The following is a 20,365-nucleotide window of genomic DNA, read 5'->3' on the forward strand; positions in this document are numbered from 1 at the left end:
ACACCAGTTTATTTAAGGAGACATATAGTTTCTAAGTACCTGGAGAACTTGTGCTTTGTCTGAACAACATAAACATAACTCGACCTTCCCTCCACATCATCAGTTCTCACCGTTTGCAGATATAATCGAATGTATTCCCTCTGGTGGCGTTTATCCAGATTTCATCCATATGTTTGTTTTTCCTCTTGAAGAACTAATGGAGACATTATGAAGATGGCGGCCAACTAGGCAACTGATCAACTTCACTCAGTGCCAGAAACTAATGTACAGTACTGTATGTGTATTTATGTTTGATCCCAAAGCTCAAAAGATTTCAACATAACTATCGTCTGCTTATATGAAGCTGAAGCTTATATTCAGCTTCATCAGTCTGAGTTAGTCATATCAAGTGGATATCTGACACATTTACAGTCTTTTTAGCATCACAAATTCCCTCTTTGTGTTTCCTCGGACAGTGTTTCCCTGTTGAGCTGCAGGTGGAAGTATAGTAACAAAAAGAGCTTTGGCACTAAAAAGACTGTAACGTTGAAAGATATCTACTTGATTTGACTCATTTGGACGCTGAAGCTTCATATTAGCTTCAGATAAACTTTTAAATACATTTTTTACACAGAAGGAGGACTGTGGATTTTGTCCTCCATCACTTCCATTGTAAGGTCATTATGAAGGGATCTTCTAATGGTCAGTATGAACAGGAGGACGTCAACACACCAACACCAAATGACTTTTTTCATGCCAATGTCAACAGTTGGAAGTCTCTACATATATATTAGTTCTTAAAACATTTTTGTTTTCTTAGTTAGCCCGTGCAAAACAAATCTGGCGTTTGTCTGGTGACAGACTGACATATTAACTGTTCGCGGGGCCCTTTGACCTTCTAATGACGCCTGCAGTAATGAAGTTAGCTGGACACCTTGGACACGCATGATAGACACAGGTGTGAACGGCGATGTGTCTCAGTTGTCCACTTGTGTTCAGATCACCGAAACACATTTTTTAAAAAAAGTGTAAACAGCCTCCTACTGACTTTGATCTCCCAACTTTTCATCTGGCGCCATTTGATTTAATTTGATTTGATAAACTTTATTTCAAAACATGTATGTATGCCACCATCTGGACAAAGTTTCATTTTGTCTAATACTTTGATTTGAGACCAAATAACCTGCAAAACTAATGACATTCCCATTAGCTATATGCTGTGTTTATGGTGCATATAGCACAACATTATACCTGCTAAACATCACACATGCTAGCATTATCATTGTGAGTGTGTTACTGTAGCATGTTGATGTTAGCATTTAGCTTTTCCTCACAGAGCTGTTATGATGTCTGCAGACTCTTAGTCTTGTTCACTAATATTTCTCTTTAGTAAAGGATTTGAAGACTTAAAGGTTTAGTTCAATGTTTTGTGAAACGGGCTTAAATTTGTTTTCTTATTACCTCCAACATATCTTAGCTTAGCATAACTGACTGGAAACAGCTAGCCTGGCTCCGTCCAATGGTAAAAACTCTGCCTAGATGTCTTTAACTTTTTGCATTTACTGATATTTTCTGAATAAGAGATTTGGCTGCATTTCTGAAACCCAAAGTAGAGAAAACTAAGGTACACATAGTACAGAAAATACAGATTATATCGTCGCTCTCTGCATCACCAAAGCTGTTGATTTTGAGTTTTTCAGATAAACTGAAGGATTAAATGTTGGTTTATGGGGTGGAAAAATTCTCCTACCTCTTATGCTAAATGCACCATTCAAAAACCCCACTGGATTAATGAAAATAGCTCAACATTTTGGAGATACATGAATTCTAGGACAGCAACATTACAAACGAAACAGAAGAAACTGAAACATCATCACTGACTTGACTAAAACGCCCACACGGAGGCTTCATCCCAAACTCCGCCGCCAGCCCACAGTGACCTCGATTCATCCGTGATCTGTCCCCAAACCTCCACCGTCCACTATGGACGCGCATCCGAACGGAAGCCCAAATCCAGGCCGACGCCCACACGTCGACGCTAGACCGAACCGGGCCAAACTCCCACCATCGTGTCCGACCACATCATCTGGGTAGAAGCTGGGCTCTCACCGCCGTCGTCTGTTCGGGTCAGGCCTCAGACACCCACCATGAGAGGAGGGGACGCACAAATTATCCCTCCAAACGCTGGAGAACAATTGAAATGTGCTGATCCAAAAAATTAAAAATCAAATCAGAAAATACACCTACACTTATGAGGATTAAAAGCATGAAATGTGACAGATAATTGTGCTTTTCAAACAATATTTGGTAGAGAGACTGGTTGGAAAATGTGCAGTTTACCTCCCTAATGCCTCTTTTTTTGCTAAATTTTAAGAGATCTAAATACAGAAATGACGGCAGTAAAACAAGCCAGTGTTGATTCATGATTCATAACTTAAATCCACCTAAAATACCCTGACAAACAAATATTCATGAGCTGTCCTGTGCTTTTTTCCTCCATCTATTTTTAGGAGAGATTCAGCAGCAGATGAATAAAAGTCTCCGTCAGCATGTCTCAGACTTCTGCAGCAGGTGGAGGGTGAAATGTCGACTGGAGGCCCGCTCGCTCAGATCGGGCTTTGTGTGCTCCGTTTTTTCGTGGAGAAGTGACTGGACGTTCGTCATTGTGTTTGCAGCCGGCCGTTGGCGAGCGGGAGCCGGTCCAGCCATCTTGTGTGGAAAATTTCGGACTGGGCACGAGCCGGCCATCTGCAGCTCCAGGCCTTCAGCAGCCAGCAGCCAAACGCAGAAACACTTCAGCTACTGGAGGGTTCGGAGGAGGGAGGCTGGTGGAAAAATCTACAGCAGAAATGTCTGTTACATTCTGGAAGGAAACGCTTTGACTAGTCATGATTTCACAGTAATTACATTCACTCAACTAATGAACTATTAAACATTCAGGTTCTGATAATTTCCTTCAGTGTTCCCAAAGAGACTTTCTGCTTTTCATGTACATAGATTTTGAAAAGGAAATGTGACACTATTTACCTCACTACATTAAATATGCACATATAAAATGATCTGGTTAGAATAATAATCTGTGTCTGATGTGTTTTTCTCTGCACATACATCATTCTGCAACAAACAAGAAAAAAAAAACCTTCTTCTTCTACTACCTTCTTTACTCTTTTTTTCTATGCTCAATGCACCGCAATTTAGAAAACACATGCAAATAGAAAAGGCAAATGAAGAAAACATCATGAATTTAACAACAACACGTGCAACATTTAGATAAAAAAAAACGCTGCAGGGAGAAAACAACCAAATGATTTACAGTATTTATCAGTATTTTTGGCATTTTGTGCCTTTTTTGTTAGAGATCAGTAGTTTTTGCAGCGTGTTTCTGGAAGCTAATGTTTATCTTTTATTTACTTCTATATATGACATGAACTCACACTGCTGTAGTGAACTAAAATGTAAAACTAATAAAACCGTCACACATTATGAAACAATCCTGCTCCTTTGCCCATTTCATCAAGTTACATCCTATTGGTTAACAGGAAACAGGAAATACATCACATTAAGGAAGTACTGCATGACATGTGACCCCTTCAGCAGGCCTGGCTTACCTGCACAGTCACAGGTAGACAGTAAACACACCTTCACACCATTTATCCATCTGCATGGTGTTTACAAAGATCCTCTATGGACACAAGTAAGTGAGACATACTTTTTTTTGCTAGTTAAGAGCTGCTGTTGTCCTTTTGAATCCACTTTGGTTCAGTTTTCACCTCGTGTGAGTCACTGCAAACATTCTGCAGAAACAATGAATCTTTGTGGGAAGATACTTGGTCTGAAACCGCTGGTAGATTTATACAAAGTCCAGACTGAAGCGGAGAGAAAAAGATGTTTTGTTGCCTCAGAAAAACACAAATATTACAGAGTAAAACATCTATCGGCTCTTATGTGGAGCTAAACTTTCCCCACTCATCTATTTACATTTATTAACAGTTTTAACAGCTGATTTTGTTAATACTGAACCCCTTTGATGAACCCTTCCACTTCTGCACGACTACATTAATCGATTGTCCGTCATCAGACTGTCTTGTCTTACAGGAGAAAGATCCTCATTTCCTGATAATAAATTCTCCAATTACTCTCGTTAAACTAAACAACGAGTGATAAAACTCAACCTTTTCTCAGCTTTAGTGTGATGTTTCTCCATCTTCAAACTTCAGGTAGAGTGGTGTGTGTGAATCACAGTCTTCTGCTGCGGCGGCGGTGGTGACGGTGATGGTTGTGCAGTTTCTGTGTTGTTTAGGAGAAGGTGGGGGAGGGAAGGTGACATCATCTGTACACCTGCGGCGGCGGCGGCGGAGCTGGCGGAGCTGACACCTCCAGCTCTCAGGTAGGTGAGAAGGCACAAACAATCCAGCACTCATAATGAGGACGGTCTCCAACAGCCACAGACGAGAGTAAATGTTGTTTTATTTTTTTGTTAGTTCTGTTCAAGTTTGGTTTTTTTGGAGGGTTTGTGAATATTTTGTCACCTTTATTATTCAGCGTGTGAGAGGTAAACACTCTCAGCTCTCAGCCTTTTAACAGTTTCACTTTTTAGTTTGTTTTTCAGTATTTTGATTTTCTTAAATTCATTATAAATGCAGCAGATGTAGGAATGTAGACCAATATATATATTGATAAATGTCCATCACATTTCCTGATGTCCCAGACGATGACATCAGATGTGGTTTTTTTGTTCAACCAACAGTCTAAAACTCAAAGATAATAAGTTCACACTGATATAAAACAAAGAGCAGCAAATCTTCACATTGCAGAAGCTCGAAGCAAATAATTTCTGGCATTTTTGCTTGAAATATTGACTTAAATGAAAAATCAAATAACAAAAATGGTTGCTGAATAATTTTCTGGCGATCAATAAATCGTTGCAGCTCTACAGGAACGTCATGTTTGAACATTATTAACATGAAAAAGTGTAATGAAATGATGTTCATATCATATCCTATATATTCTTTACATGTCTGTTTATCTCTTAAAAATAACTCTGTGGTGATGAACTGACTTCAGTAAATACCCGACACATACTCACTGAAGGTTGCTGCTGAAACAACAGTGACAAAGTCTTTATTCAGCTTTATTTCACCTCATTTCTTAACTTCCTTACAGGATTCCTCAGGCTTTACGACTGGAATCGCGGCTGTTGTCCACCATCTTGTCTCCCGCCAGATTCTCGTGGATTCGAGGAGCGAGCAACAGACCTTTAAGCCTTCAGAGGTGAGCGTTTAAACCTGTAGCTCAAAACATACACAACATATCTACAGTATGTTTTAGGTTTTATCCTCAGACTGCGTCTATGTATCTGTTTACCTGCTTTGGTTGTGACTCTTCGGTTGTTGATATCTGAATGTTGTCACCTTTGTGTCGCTTTTGAGAAACCGCAGTCAGGGATCAAAATAATATGTATATGTACGTATACTAAATAAATATTGATCAGATCAATTAGAAACTGTAAACAGTGTATTCTATTGGCTGACCAAGCACATCTTGCTGTCAATCAACATATCAATACTTCTTTAATAATCTGTCACATTTGGTCGTAAAACTTCTCTTCTATGATCATAAATATTGAATTCAGGTATTCATATCAAACAAACCTTCATTTTCACGTAGTCCTGGTTATTGTGAAAAAGAAAATGTGCAACGCCTCCATATTTGAAGCTCATAAGAGACTTTTAACTGAACATAATTAAGTAAATATTTATTAGGTGCATAGAACAGCTGTTGTAATCCTGCACACTTCATATTATTATACTTCTTCCATCACTTTTTTGGCTCCCATGAAATGTTGGATGTTGTAGCATCAGAGGACACCTGTGTTATAAGTTTTGGTAGCGATCCGACATACGATCTTCGTACAAATTGCAGAAAAGTAGCACATTTTTGGTCCAATAATAAACGTTGGAAAAAAATGGCCGCCAAAAAAGTTCTCATCCAATATCTCAAAAACTATAAAAGCTACAGACATCAAACCTGGTACACAGGATCCCTGTGTGGATGCCCTCAGCCTTTAAAAAAATATCACCAATAGCGCCACCATATGGCCAGTTACAGAATATTGAGTATTTTTGGCTAATAACTCATGAACATGTAGAAGAATTTCTTGTGTCTGTAGATTTCTTGGATCCTGGTAAACATTTTTCACTTCCTGTTCTCCATATTTCATCCGAACCTCACCAAAGTTGGTGCACGCCATATTTAGACCAACCTGGACACAACGCTTACATTTGTTTTCCGATTTTTCTCAACGTTTTCCTACAATTGCTTACATAAACCGAGTAGACGGAGTCTATGTGAATAAACTGGATTAACTCTTCAATGCAATGTGCAATTTCACCAGGTGATATGTGCACATACGGCAACTGTAAAAATTTGTGGAATTTTATTTATTTATATAAAAACTTATTTATATTTAAATTATTGTATTTGTATTAATATTACAGACATGCTACGTGGTATGCAGGTGACCCCCAACAAACAAGCAAAATACTGTAGTAACAACAAGATGACGAGTATGACGATAACACAGTTGTTGGTCTGTGACTGAAAGGGTTAATTGTTTAACATATTACAGCACTCAGAGCCTGTTTTGTGAGGTCCAATACCCAGAATCCTCTGCAGCCGCCGAGAGGAGATGCATAATTTAACAGACAGGTTTTTTAATGGCGTTGGGAGTTCTTTTGGAAATATGGAAGAGAGAGAGAGAGATGCTTACCTCGTTCACACCTCTGATGAGAGAACCGGAGGTGTGTGTGTGTGCGTGTGTGTGTTGAAGGTGGGATAATTGATTTGGACAGTCGCCAGAAAGAAGGAACATCTGCTGGGTCGCCTCCTGATGACATCACACTGCACACCTGAAATCTATACACGCCGATATTTCCGCTGATGTCATCAATAACAGTTTGAAGTCTGGAGCAACATGAGAGAGAAACATGAGCATTTTCAAATCTGGTTAAAGAAAAGAAGGAAATAAAACAGCCGCTAACACAATACGCACACCTGGAGTCGCTGCTCCCTTCCTATTGGTTAAACAACAGAAAAAACTACAGCTCCCATTGAAAGAACTACAAGTACTTACGTCACTGTAACTTGGTTTCGTCCACATCTGTAAACCTCCCTGAATCTTCCTCCTGCATCATTGTTGCTGTTTATAGCTGTAATCTGAGCTGTAAAGACTTCCTCTATCTGTCCTGCTGTTATTACAGACGTGTCTCAACTCGCCGCCGCCGCCACCGCCATCCTCCTCTCGCTCGTCTCCTCTGTCGAGACGTGACGTTTAGCCCGCAAACCTCTAGGACTTATGGGAAATGATGTTTGTTAAAGCCTGCTAAAATATACTGAATAAACAACGATATTAAATGTTTTTTCAGAAAACTCCCGTTCCTTATCTAAACATATGAAGCGAGACACACGACGTACTGAGAGAGGTTCTGATCCGACGCTGAGAGTTACACATGTTAGTGAGATTTTAATGAGGTTTTCTTACTTCTGGAGCCGAACCTGGAAGTTCCAGTTTGACTTCGGCTTTCTTTAAATCTGTAAATGAAGGAAATTAAACCTTAGACACCTAATGGATCAAAGGGAACATATTTGTGTATGAACGCCCTCCTCACCGCCACAAATACAGTTCTGGTTGAGAAATTTACTGAAAGTCGTGACCTAAATACTCGCTGTGACCCTGAATGCAACATGTTAGTTTTTCATGCTGTAGCTTCGTCACGTGTGCAGAGATCCAGATCATGTTAGACGTTAATGTTTGAAATGTTTTGTACTGAGCTCCAAGCTGCTTTTCTTTCAGTATTTCTTTCTTTCTTTCCTTTTTTTTTTTTTTTTAAATCGTCTCGCTCTGTTTCTCTCCACCCACCCGCTCGGCTCGGCGCTGCCTCAGAATCTGTTTCACTCCACTAAATTGGCTCCTCAGACACCCTTCCCCTTCTTCCCCATCTCTCATTTAAAAAGTGAGAAATTATAATTATCTGAATTATGCTTTTAATGATGCGTTAATTAGAGTCATGGAGTGAGATTAGCCTATGAATTATTACTTGTGAAATCCTTCCAGATTCATGCGAGCTCCTCGTGCAGGCGGAGAGAGGAGGGTGAGGGAGAGAAAATGTTGCTGTGCTTGGTGATTAGCGCACCAATAAATAACAGAACAGATTGTGGTGCATATGCTTACGATTACAACTTTTAAACCAACGCTTTAAACTCACACCGACTGTCCTGTGCTGGCAAGAGGTTTCTGTAGCAACAGCCCAATCAGTTTTGTGTTTCCTTCGGAGGCTCTCTGTGCAATTCGCACCAAATGTGAACTATTATTATACTGTGTGAGGAGAAAGCTGATTGTTGATCTCTCAGCTTTTACTGCCTGCGCGCTGAACTGCTGCTGTGAAATGACTGTATCTAGGAGGAAGTGTTGGCGAAATGAAGGTTCTTAGCTGCTCTAATCAATATTATTAAGTTATCAACGGATCACATGGTTATTTTTAGTGTGAAAGGTGTCGCTGGTTGTGATAAACTCACTGATTTGTCCTCAAATCAAACCACAACAATAATATGTTATATACAATATTGTTTTTCTCATCCTATTTCAGCCTTCGTAACATTGTTAGCTTGTTTTTAGTTTTGTTTTATTTATATGTCTGATGTTTGCGGCCTCAATGAGACTTTCCTGCTCAGTCAAAGGTTAAATAAAAAAAAGTTATTTATGTCAATATTGTGTTTACAGCTTGTTAAACTACAAAAACATCAATTAATGCAGGTTTAAGGGTCAAAACAAAAATCATACCTGAATAATGGAGGTAAAACTTTACTTTTGACACATATTTCTACCCACTTAAGACAAAGTCCTTCAAGCTAAAGGCTCTCATCGACTCCAGGCTCCCTGGGAACATGACTTGTTTGCCCTCACATTACTCCATCTACTGCTATAGTGATCAAGAGTAGCGTCACACGCAACAAGAGCTGTTTTTATTCTTTATTTCTTGGTTGGAGTGGAGATCTGTTGGAACAGGACATGCAGTAGAGATGTAGCAGCTATACTGTAACATCAAGCTGTTTTTCATCAGCCTTAAATGCATCTTTCTTATTTCCGATATGTCAACTCTTCATGCGTGCTCAGACAAAACATGCACACAAAGTCGAGGAAAAAAAACGCGGTGAGGTGCAAATTTGAGCGCGAAGATGCTTCCATATGAGTTGAAAATGTTTCAACTTGAGCAAAAAATTTGAACATATCCTGAAGCTTTATGGAATTTCCTTCAGAAACGTGGAGACGAGAAGGAAACAGAGGGAAAACTCACCTTTATACCTCAGCCAAGTGTTAAAACTTCCCTGCGATATTAAAACCTTGTTTTTTGTTTTTTGCAGAGAGTCATGGAGAGAAATAAAAACTATCTGCACATGATTTTATAATTCCTGCTTTTGCTTCAATCATTTATGTGCACAAATGACTAATTCCTGGTCTCGATTTCATATCTCGCCTCCTCCCTTCTTGCAGAGGACAGCAAGTGTTTTTGCTGCGTTGCTTTCAATGAGTCGGACAAGTGAGTCAATTAGCTTCAGAACACTGAAACCAACTATTTATAAACTGGATGACAAGTTGTTGTTTTTTACTGTGAAACAGTCTGTTATCCTGTAAAATACCTTTAATGGATCCCAAAGATTGTGTTTAACAGCCAAAACATGAAGTATATCCACATTTCTCAGTGCAACATCAAAATAAAACTGTATAAAATCCACGTGAGCCAGACTGAGAGTAGACAAGACTAACGGCAAGATAAGTTATGATAAACTAAGAGCATGAGTTATTACGCACAATGTAGTTTTTTCTCTCCATGAATGGCTCAATGGCTTCATAAATGTTTTAGTTTCCAGTCAGATTTATTTTATGCAAATTCAAACATGTGCATAAAAGCTGGGTGGTGAAAAGTTTTAGTTAATAGTAGATTTACATCTGAACTCCGGCTCTCTTTAAAGATCCTCGAGTCTCGTGTGATCAGTGATGTGAAAACCAGAAAAGAGAAGAGGTTCGGGTTTTGTTTGATTCCCAGATTTCAGCCATTCATTTGGTTAGAAGAAGGATATTACTACCAATAAGACACGAAAGCCAAAAACTAAAATCAGAGCCTGCTCTGAAAATCCGGAGGCGACAGGAGAACAGTAGGAGAGCAGCTTGGAAGCCAGAAGAAGAATTTTTCTTGTTAAATGAGGACTGAATATCTGCTAAACGAGGAGAGCTGGTTTCAGCGTCTGTATCACCACATTTAAGTATCTGATAATCTGTGTGAAGCAGTTTGTTCTCACAATGAATGAAACAAACAGACTCATTATTTTAAATATTTCCCAGCACACAGAGACAAACCCAAAGTAGTTTACAGGCTCATTGCACTTATGTAAAGCATGTATGCCATTATTACCCTCCTTTATTTACATGAGTGGACAAGGGAGGGTGAAGCCAGAGAAACACGGATGTTAAGTTAATGTCTCTATTAGTGGTGAGTTCACTTTAATCCTGCAGGTTCCTCTGTGTAGGTTTTATATAAACCATTTAACAGCTTTTACCAATTTCAATTCAATTTCTTTTGCAGAAATAGTTCAACATTTGGGGAAATACAAAATATATACTTGTTCTTTGCTCATGTCTGCGTTTTCAGTAAGACAGAAGGTCTTTTTTTTAAGCTAAAATGCCAAATATTTGATGGTTGCAGGTTCTTAAATATGAGTATTTGTTGTTTTTTGTTGTCTTACATGATAATAAACTGAATATCTTTGGGTTTTAGATTCTTGCTCAGACAAAACATGAGATCTGACGACATCACTTTGAGCTCTAGGGAACTGTGATGAACGTTTATGACTGTTTTTTAAGTTTTTATAAACCAAACATGTAATCAATTAATCAAAGATAATAACCAGAAGATTAACTGATAATGAACATTTGTTTGGGCCATCTTAAAGGGGACATATTGTGCTTTTTGTGATTTATATACTGTTGTGATGTCAGATGTAGGGCTGCAAACTACTAAATTATTTTCATTAGCAGTTAATCTGCTGATTATTTTTTCAATTAATCGTTTAACTGTTTGGCCAATAAAACTTCAGAAAATATTGGAAAAATGCTCTAGATGATGACATCATGTCTGTTATTGTTCGACCAACAGTCCAAAACTCAGATATTCAGTTACAATGATAGAAAACAAAGGAAATCAGCACATTTTCACATTAGAGAAGCTGGAAACAAGGATTTTTGGCATTTTTGCTTAAAAAATGGAAGAATGGAGTGAAACGATCATTGAAACAGTTGCAGTTGTCGGTTAATCGACTAATCATTGCAGCTGTAGACAGATGTTAACCTCTTACCAGCCACCTCGAGCTCGAATATACCCAAAATAAAAAGCCTACTGTTTATAACTGTGGTCTCATTTAAAAGGCAACTCTTTAAACTGTACAACTTCCTGAACTAAAGTAACAGAGGCTTAAATGTCCCATGGGTCAGTGCAACAGTGTCATTTAACAGGTTAAACATGGTCACAGCTCCAAAACTTGAGGTGAACATATATAAAAATGCTCCCTGCAAGACAAAACTCAGGTTTCAGCTGCTCTGAACACTCCGTTCACGATTTTTTTCTACTTTCCTGAGAAGATGACGTCCGCTCGTCACATGTCCATAGACTTGTATCTGTCCTGTCCATTGTCCACTCTCATATTTCAGATCTGAGAATTTGAGAAGTTGACATTTTAAGACTAAAGAAGGAAAAAAAGAAGTGAAATCCTGCTACTATAGTTTGTTTACATATGAAGCTGAAGATATTCCAGTAGAGCCCCAGAATATAAATACAGACCTAGAAACATGCAGAATATGTCTGTAACATGACAGAATGACTGGTTTATAATGTGAAAGGACTGTGTTAAAATGACAGAAGTTTCATGTTATAACAAGAAACTGAACAAATATTTTTTTTGTCATAGTGGCAGCAATACGTTGCCATAGCAGCTAAATCCAAACATGGAGAATAAAACCCAGCTAAACTCCTGCTAAAGCTAATTAGCATAGCAGACTATTAGTAACTTTTGACTAGTGTCGGGGGAACTTGTTTTGGTGAGCCCTGGCATGAAAATGACAAAAGAAAATGCCACTTAAAACAGTTAAAAACACATGTCAACTATATGATATGACTTTTACTGCTAAAAAAGAAACATAACTTGGATCATTGGTGCCCTGAAGTGAAGCCTGCCTGTACTTTAGCTCTAGAGGAGCTCAGTGGACTTGTTAAAACCACAGGCGATTTAATAGCTGTATGTAGCTCATGCAGAACGTTATTATACGTTATAATATGGCCATCGATAAGCCATGCTTGGAATATGAAACTTTTTCAATAACTGGTGGGAAAACATGCAAGAATATCCCTGTTTCTTTGTATTTCTTTACAACCATTCACCAAAAGAACCAACCAAACTTTAATGGTGACTTCTCCTCTCTGATGATGACGGCTCCTCGCATCCTCTGCTGCTGGAGCCAAACAGACCGTGCAGGAGACATTTGGGTAATCCCTGCTTGTAATAACACCGGCTGGAGCATTTTGAATCGCAGGCGGCCATCTACGCTCAGCCACTGTGACGCCGGCCTCAGTGTTTAAGGCCTGGCGATCGGCCGTGGGATCCTCCGTCCAAACCCCGCGAGGGAAATCAGCCTGCTAATTTGCAGGATGTGCCGTCCTCCTCCCCCGTTTTAAGCATGCATGGCTGCAGCTAAACAAGCAGAGAGAAGGAGGAGGGTCAGAGAAAAAGGCTCGCTTTCAGTGTTTGAAAGGAGCGAGACGGATAACGAGGCCTCCTCTTAACCTGCTGATACCTTTTTAAACAAATGATCCCAGCTCACTCACTAATGTCTTTACTCAGGCTGGGAAACCTGAGGAGGGAAAGACACTAAATGATAAACACTGAGGCAGTTAAATAACACTAAAGGTTCAAACCACCATCACTTCATATGGAAGGTACAGTTTGTTTGAAACATGTTAAAACTGCTGCAACAACATTTCTCTCCTCAGTACCAGCTGGTGGAGAAGCAGAAATTTAATTGATGAAAATAATTTTTAAGAAGACAATTACACTTAATGAATGCATCAGAGATAGACTGAAAATGTATGTATGTTGTGTACTATATAATACATATATACAGTACTGTGCAAAAGATTTAGGTAATTTAGATGTTTAGATTCTTCTCCATAATGCAACACCATCAGGGAGGCGTCTGATCATCTGCAGCAGGACAAGGGTTAGGGTTAGAGGGTTAGAGGGTTAGGGTTAGGGGGTTAGGGTTAGGGTTAGGGTTAAAGGGTTAGGGTTAGGGTTAGGGTTAGGGGGTTAGGGTTAGAGGGTTAGGATGAGGGTTAGGGTTAGGGGGTTAGGATTTTAGGGTTAGGATTAGAGAGTTAGGGTTAGGGGGTTAGAGTTAGGATTAGAGGGTTAGGGTTAGAGGGTTAGAGAGTTAGGGTTAGAGGGTTAGGGGGTTAGGGTTAGAGGGTTAGGGTTAGAGGGTTAGAGGGTTAGGGGGTTAGGGTTAGAGGGTTAGGGTTAGAGAGTTAGGGTTAGGGGTTAGGGTTAGAGGGTTAGGGGGTTAGGGTTAGGATTAGAGGGTTAGGGTTAGAGGGTTAGGGGTAGGGTTAGGGGGTTAGGGGTTAGGGGGTTAGGGTTAGAGGGTTAGGGTTAGAGGGTTAGAGGGTTAGGGGGTTAGGGTTAGAGGGTTAGGGTTAGAGAGTTAGGGTTAGGGGTTAGGGTTAGAGGGTTAGGGGGTTAGGGTTAGGATTAGAGGGTTAGGGTTAGAGGGTTAGGGGTAGGGTTAGGGGGTTAGGGGATAGGGTTAGAGGGTTAGGGTTAGAGGGATAAGGTTAGGGATTAGGGTTAGAGGGTTAGGGGTAGGGTTAGGGGTTAGGGGTAGGGGTAGGGTCAGAGGGTTAGGGGGTTAGGGTTAGAGGGTTAGGGAAAGGGTTAGAGGGTTAGGGGTAGGGTTAGGGGGTTAGGGTTAGGGGGATAGGGTTAGGGTTAGAGGGATAAGGTTAGGGGTTAGGGTTAGAGAGTTAGGGAAAGGGTTAGAGGGTTAGGGGTAGGGTTAGGGGGTTAGGGTTAGGATTAGAGGGTTAGGGTTAGAGGGTTAGGGGTAGGGTTAGGGTTAGAGGGTTAGGGGGTTAGGGTTAGAGGGTTAGGGAAAGGGTTAGAGGATTAGGGGTAGGGTTAGGGGGTTAAGGGTTAGGGGGTTAGGGTTAGGGGGTTAGGGTTAGAGGGTTAGGGAAAGGGTTAGAGGGGTAGGGTTAGGGGGTTAGGGGGTTAGGGGTTAGGGTTAGGGTTAGGGTTAGGGGGATAGGGATAGAGGGTTAGGATTAGAGGGATAAGGTTAGGGGTTAGGGTTAGAGGGTTAGGGAAAGGGTTAGAGGGTTAGGGGTAGGGTTAGGGGGTTAGGGTTAGAGGGTTAGGGGGTTAGGGTTAGGGTTAGAGTCTCTTTACACCTTGAATTAACATGCCTCTCGTTCTATCTAGATATGATTTAACCTGATTGGATTTATACCTGGTATTAATATGTGTCTCCGGTGTAAAGATTGAGATCCGATGGCTCTGTCCAGCCACGTCACATCCTCCTCTTGTTCGCACAGGTCCAAAACAACAACAACAACAACAACAACAAAAAGATGGTAACCATCCGTGAAGCTGCACCTTTGTAAGGACTTTTGCTAGCTTTTTGAAGTGGGAGAAGAAGCCGTCTTGACTCCATCCACAAGTGTCTTGGATATCTACAGCTTTCTTGCTGCTTTCTTGCTAGTAGCTTAGCTCACTAACTGGCTAATGGCTGCTACATATTTCCACCCATGTAGTTGTTTTATGTGGACTTACAAAGCAGTTACATTTACACTTGTGTTCATTGTGGTCACAACGTGTTCCTGACCACCTCCAGAGGTGGTTTGGCCAGTCAGATCACAATCTGTCCTCAATGTGTCTTGAGTGCATTTACACCTGTACTTTCATCTGGACAAACACTCTCTGACTGCACTCTGATCACCCAAACCAGCCATGTCGTCAGTCGTGAGGAGACAGAAGCAGCTGAGACGCTTAAATCCACAGAAGAACTGTGGCAACTTCTCCAAGATGCAGGAACAACTGACCTGCTGAGTACCTGAAACACTGAGAACTGCTGCTGTTTTAAAGACAAAGCTGCTAACAACAAATATTGATTAACTTTAGGTTTCTGCTGTTTACTCAACTTTGTATCAAGTTAACTGATAAATAAAAACTATTCATGGCATTCTTGAAAGCCACCTCACTTTAGTGCCTAAAACTTTTGCACAGTTCTGTATTTTATTGTGTATTTTTGAACTTCTATTAGCTCAGTTCATTAAAACCAAAAAGGATTCAGCTTATGTGACGTGCTTCAATCATCTCAGAGTTGTTGTAGGTTTAGATTTGTTAAAGGAGATGAAGAGGATAGGGAGATGAAGCCAGGTAGGGCGTCTAGTTCCACCTTTATAGACATAGTTAGCACAATGTCTACACAGCACACAAAGCTGCATGTTAGCAACAGCAGCAGCTTCGGTCCTCACACACAGTGTAGGTCACCTGTGTTTTGGCAGCGATCGGGAGCTCAACACACAATCACTGTAGTGACGTGTGAAAACAGAAGATAATAGACCTGGAACCTGTTTCTTTTTGTGGTTTTTTTTGAACACTTTTCTCTCATAAAAATAAACACCATACTGTGATTCACACATAAGCATTGCACACAAGAGCCTTGTAGGACTTGAAAATATGTCTCCTGTTTGCGAACATATATCTTGTGTAAAACGGGGTCATGAAGTGTAAAAATACACTTCTGGTCACAGTTAAAAACTAACCCTGTACAGAAATTACAGGAATGTCTTTATTAACTTTAATTATTAGCTCACTTGTACATAATTTACACATCTGTGAGTCGTGTTATGATCACTGATAATCTTTTAAAGCTTATTTTAGCAGCTTGTGTCTCTCTGCTTCTCTTCTTTCTTTTCTAGGTTATTTGACATGATATTAATTACAGTGAAAAAATATTATTAAATATCTGCCCTGAGCTCAGATGTAATATTGTGACCTGATCACATTTCCGTTCAGGTTATAAATCTGTCCTCACTGTTGCCAGTAATGTTCAGAAGCCAACTTCCTGCTGCCTAAAAGTCTGTCATCACTTATTTTATAGCGTATCTTGGCTTCTTTTGAATAACTCATTTTATGATACTTACCTTTGACAACCAATAGAATAATAATCGTATTATGAGTAATAGCAACTGTACGGCTGTAAAAGATTATGTGGCTGATGCGGTTAAAATGATAACTGCTGTGGCTTAACAGGCTGATGGATGTTTGTGTGAAATCAGTTTTTATTGGTATGAATTCATCTGACAACAGAAAGTTAAAGACGTGTCAGTGACCGCACCTGTACTGTGATAATATACTTTACCGCATCATAAAATGAATGATAATAGATTTGCAAAGTTGGAGGAGATACTGGGGAGATGTGACGTCAGTCTTCTACAGTTTGTATCAACATTCAAATCTCCTGGTTGAATCATCAGTACAGAAAAAGAACAACTGTGTCAGAAAATATCTGGTTCTTTAGTATAAAGTCGAAGGTACAAGGCTGTGTCTGTCAGGGTCGAAATTAACTACGACTCCCAGGGTGCATTTCAGCAAGAAACAGCCAATCACAGAGCTTAAATTATATCACATGTGTTGCTAACAGTGACCAGAAGCTAAAGATTATGATGTTGAGAAAACTGATTTTACAATCTGCAGATTAAATGAGTTTACGTTTAATTTCTGACTCGCTTCCTCTCCCCTGCAGCGGCCACCGAGACTCATGGGTATTGTAGTATTCTTAGCCGTCCCCTAAAATCGCAGGCAAAACATTATTTCTCAGGAACAAAGTTGAAATAATTAAAAGTGGTGGTCAGTATTAGGGCTGTGACAAACTAACAATTATTTTCAATATCAATTATTCTGAGCACAGGTTCAGGGAGCTGTACAAGGAGGGAGAACACACAAGATTTAGAGTATTTTAAATCTATAAAATGTCAGAAAAATGTTGATCACTGTTCAGTCCAAGATGATGTCTATAAATGTCTCATTTTGTCCACAAACACAAAGATATTCAGTTTACTGTCATAGAGACTAAAGACACCAGAAAATATTCACATTTAAGAAGCTGGAATCAGAGAATTTGGAAAGAAAATGACAATTATTCAATTATCAAAATAGTTGCTAATTAAATTAATAGTTGACAACTAATCGATTAATCGTTACAACTCTACTGGACACTTAGTTTTTTGAAGCCGCACTTTTCTGTTTAATAATAAAATCTGTTTTAGTAGCATAGAATAGAGATGTTTTCGCACTGATTAGATAAGTGAACAAAATAAAGTATTGATTAAAACTCTCTTCTCTTCTTCTCTTGTCTTCTCTGTTGTCACTTCTTTAGATTCCGGCGGTGTTTGCTTTCGCCGACACCTCTGTTGGTGCTTAATTGCAATTCCTCAGACACTGTTTTAGTCATTTATTAGAGTTAAATATAAGCACTGCACTAAGGTTGTGTGACTGTCTCCATCAGACCTGCTAATTGTTGCAATATTCAATTTTCCTTTGTCTTGAATGTGATTAGCACCCAGCTAGCATCAATGAAATCAAACATTATTTACACGTTCATTTCTGGCGTAAAAAAACTAAATATTCACCTTTGAAACCTGCAGGATCCTTTTTTTTTCTCCCAGTCTAACACTTTGTTTCTGCCGTCGACTCAGAATAGAATAAAATCTAATGAGTTGTTGAGATTTCCTCCTGCTGAACTGAGTCTGCCAACGTAGATACACGAGGAGAAGAAGAAGACGACGAGGCCAGTTTGTGTGTTAAAACGGCTTGAGGGCCTTCAGGAACAACAACAGCGACCGACTGTAGCGCGACGACTGGAGGTCTTGTTGTTTTTCTTTCTTTTCCTGCACAGGTTTATGTAAATGAGCTGGTCCACCCCCCACCACCTCCTCCTAACATTAATTAGCACAGTGCTACCTTGCTCAATATTTGGTAACAGAGCCACCATCGGCGGATGCAGAAATTTGCAGGATTTGGCTTTTAATTAGGTGCAGGAGAAGACAGGTGCACTAACGAGCAAAAAGGAGCTAATTTGAATAAAAATCGTTTATTGTGGGGGTATGGAGGGGGGGGTTAATTAGCAATGCAGAAGTAAACTGTGACAAGGTTCATACCTTCAGCCGCAGCATTTTGTGCTGTGATTAAAGCTTTTGTTCCAGTTTGTGAAACTCTTCCAGCAGCTTTTACAGGACCAGAACTGACATAACAGGTCAGCAACATGTTTTTCTGCTTCTGCCACTACATCAAGACGTTGTATCCAAATCAAAATCAGCTTTATTGGCCAAATATATTCATGCATATGTCAATGTGCTGATACAACAACGTTCAGACTGATACACAAGCACAACAAGCCGAGCTAAGATCATTTAACATAAACATATCACTATTAAAATGAAACACAGTGTCGCTCCTGGTCATTTTACATCTTTTTCTGTTGTATTATGCAGGAAAACTGAATGTTGATGTTGTTAAATTAAAGCAGAAAACAGAGCTGGATGACAGAATGAACAAAATCAACGATAAAAAATATCACATTTTGTGAATAAGAAATCTTGTTCTGGTATTTATAGGTCCATCCGTCTGGTAATGAAAAGTCAAACTGAAATAAATCAAAAATAGGACAAATTTGTTTTTTAAGCCTAGTTATTAAGAGGCTAGGCTAAGCTTAGCTTCAGCAAAATTATCACTGAAAACATTTAATCTTTAAACAGGCTAAACTTTCCCTATATTTGTGCATCCTACACTGCATACTGGTAAAATTCAAATAATGAAAATGCCTGTTCCAGCAGTTCAGCGGTTGATAAGACAGGAAAGTGTTATGTGGCCCCGAAGTTAGTGACAACCTGACCGGGCTCACTTAAGGTGGACTGACGTTTAAGGTGGACCTTCCTAAGCATGTTGTCCTAGCATCACTGAGTTCAGTGTCTCTTCAGTTTGTTTTTCCATCACATCAACAGAACAACACCAGCGTCACCTGAACTCCGTCAGGTTCACAGAAAGCTTCGTATCCGCTGACCCTCCTTCCTTCATTCCTTCCTCGATGTTGTCAGAGTCGAGCCGTAATGAGGCGCTGTGGTAATAATTAACACCGTGCTCGGGCTCACCTTCGGCACGCCGCCTCACCTTCAGAAATGACGGTGTTTAAGGCTTCATTTTCACCTGCCGGCGTGTCGTTATTAGATGTTGTTTGTTTGCGGGGAACTCCAACAGCGAAGGAAGCAGGAACACTCAGCTGAACCCGAAGCGACACGTTAAAACGCCTTCCACATCTGCATAAAGCTGCAATTAGTGTGTGTTGTGAAACAAGTGTCAAAGATATAGGCTCACAAAAAAAAAAACTCACATGACACATACCCCCACCCCCCCCACTCAGCTCATGCCTCCAGCTTTTGTTCAACACCTTCAGAGGCAGAAAGGCTGCTTGTGTTTGCAGATGAAAAGAACAGGAAGTCAGAGCTGAGACTCGTCAGACAGAACAATGTTTGGTGTGATGTTGCGTTTAAGTGCTGCTGTAATGAAGCGCCACATCTGAGGTTTTAAAAGCTATAATCAATATTTCAATAACTCCACAGTCTGAGCTGTCAGTGTGTAATGTGTTGGTTGTAGCTCGTAGTGATGAACCTACAGAGACTCTGCAGCTCCTCTCGGCTTTATGGAGCTTTATAGTGAGTTTCAGCTCATTGTTTATCTGTCCGGCTGTAACATTACTGTTTTGGTTCACTCTCAGCGTTCTCATAGCGTCGTTTTGGGCCTCAGCAGGAAGCTGTTTTCAGAGAAAAAGCTGTAAAAAGCCACTGTACACTACCTGCTCAGTACCAAACAGCAAACAGACACAGTTAGCTGTAGACTAGCTGGTGAACATAGTGGAGCATTTAGCAGCTAAAGAGCCAGATATTTCCCTCAGGAGTTGCAAAAACAGAGCTAACAGAGAGTGAATATTGGACTTACATTCACCAGGTGGACAGAAACACGACTCCAAATGAATGATAATGTTGCTCCATAACTGCTGGATGTGGAAATAAGCATCTGTTTGCTAACAAGTTCAACATATCAACTTAAAAGCCGATGATATGTCAGTGATGTGTTCACCGCTTATGTCTTATTGAAAACTAGTGAACAAAACATCAGTTGATGCAGGTTTAACAAGCACATTTAATTCATTTTAAACTCATGT

The 20,365-nt window shown here is 39.9% G+C and overlaps 1 long non-coding RNA gene across 6 annotated transcripts in view; it reads left to right on the forward strand.

Moving 5' to 3' along the window:
- The first annotated feature begins 2,033 nt into the window (after positions 1–2,033).
- LOC122990076 overlaps positions 2,034–20,365 on the forward strand; it is a 49,201-nt gene continuing 30,869 nt past the window's right edge. For 2 of the 6 annotated variants that reach the window (XR_006405251.1, XR_006405248.1), the window contains exons 1-3: positions 2,811–3,673; positions 4,264–4,370; positions 5,143–5,250. This is a non-coding gene — a long non-coding RNA (uncharacterized LOC122990076). Of the gene's footprint in view, positions 2,106–2,489; positions 3,674–4,074; positions 4,197–4,263; positions 4,371–5,142; positions 5,251–20,365 lie in introns of those variants that run through there. The other 4 variants (XR_006405247.1, XR_006405252.1, XR_006405249.1 and 1 more) reach the window with 4 other exon arrangements.

This window comes from Thunnus albacares, chromosome 10, assembly GCF_914725855.1.
Source record: "Thunnus albacares chromosome 10, fThuAlb1.1, whole genome shotgun sequence".
Lineage (NCBI taxonomy): Eukaryota > Metazoa > Chordata > Actinopteri > Scombriformes > Scombridae > Thunnus > Thunnus albacares.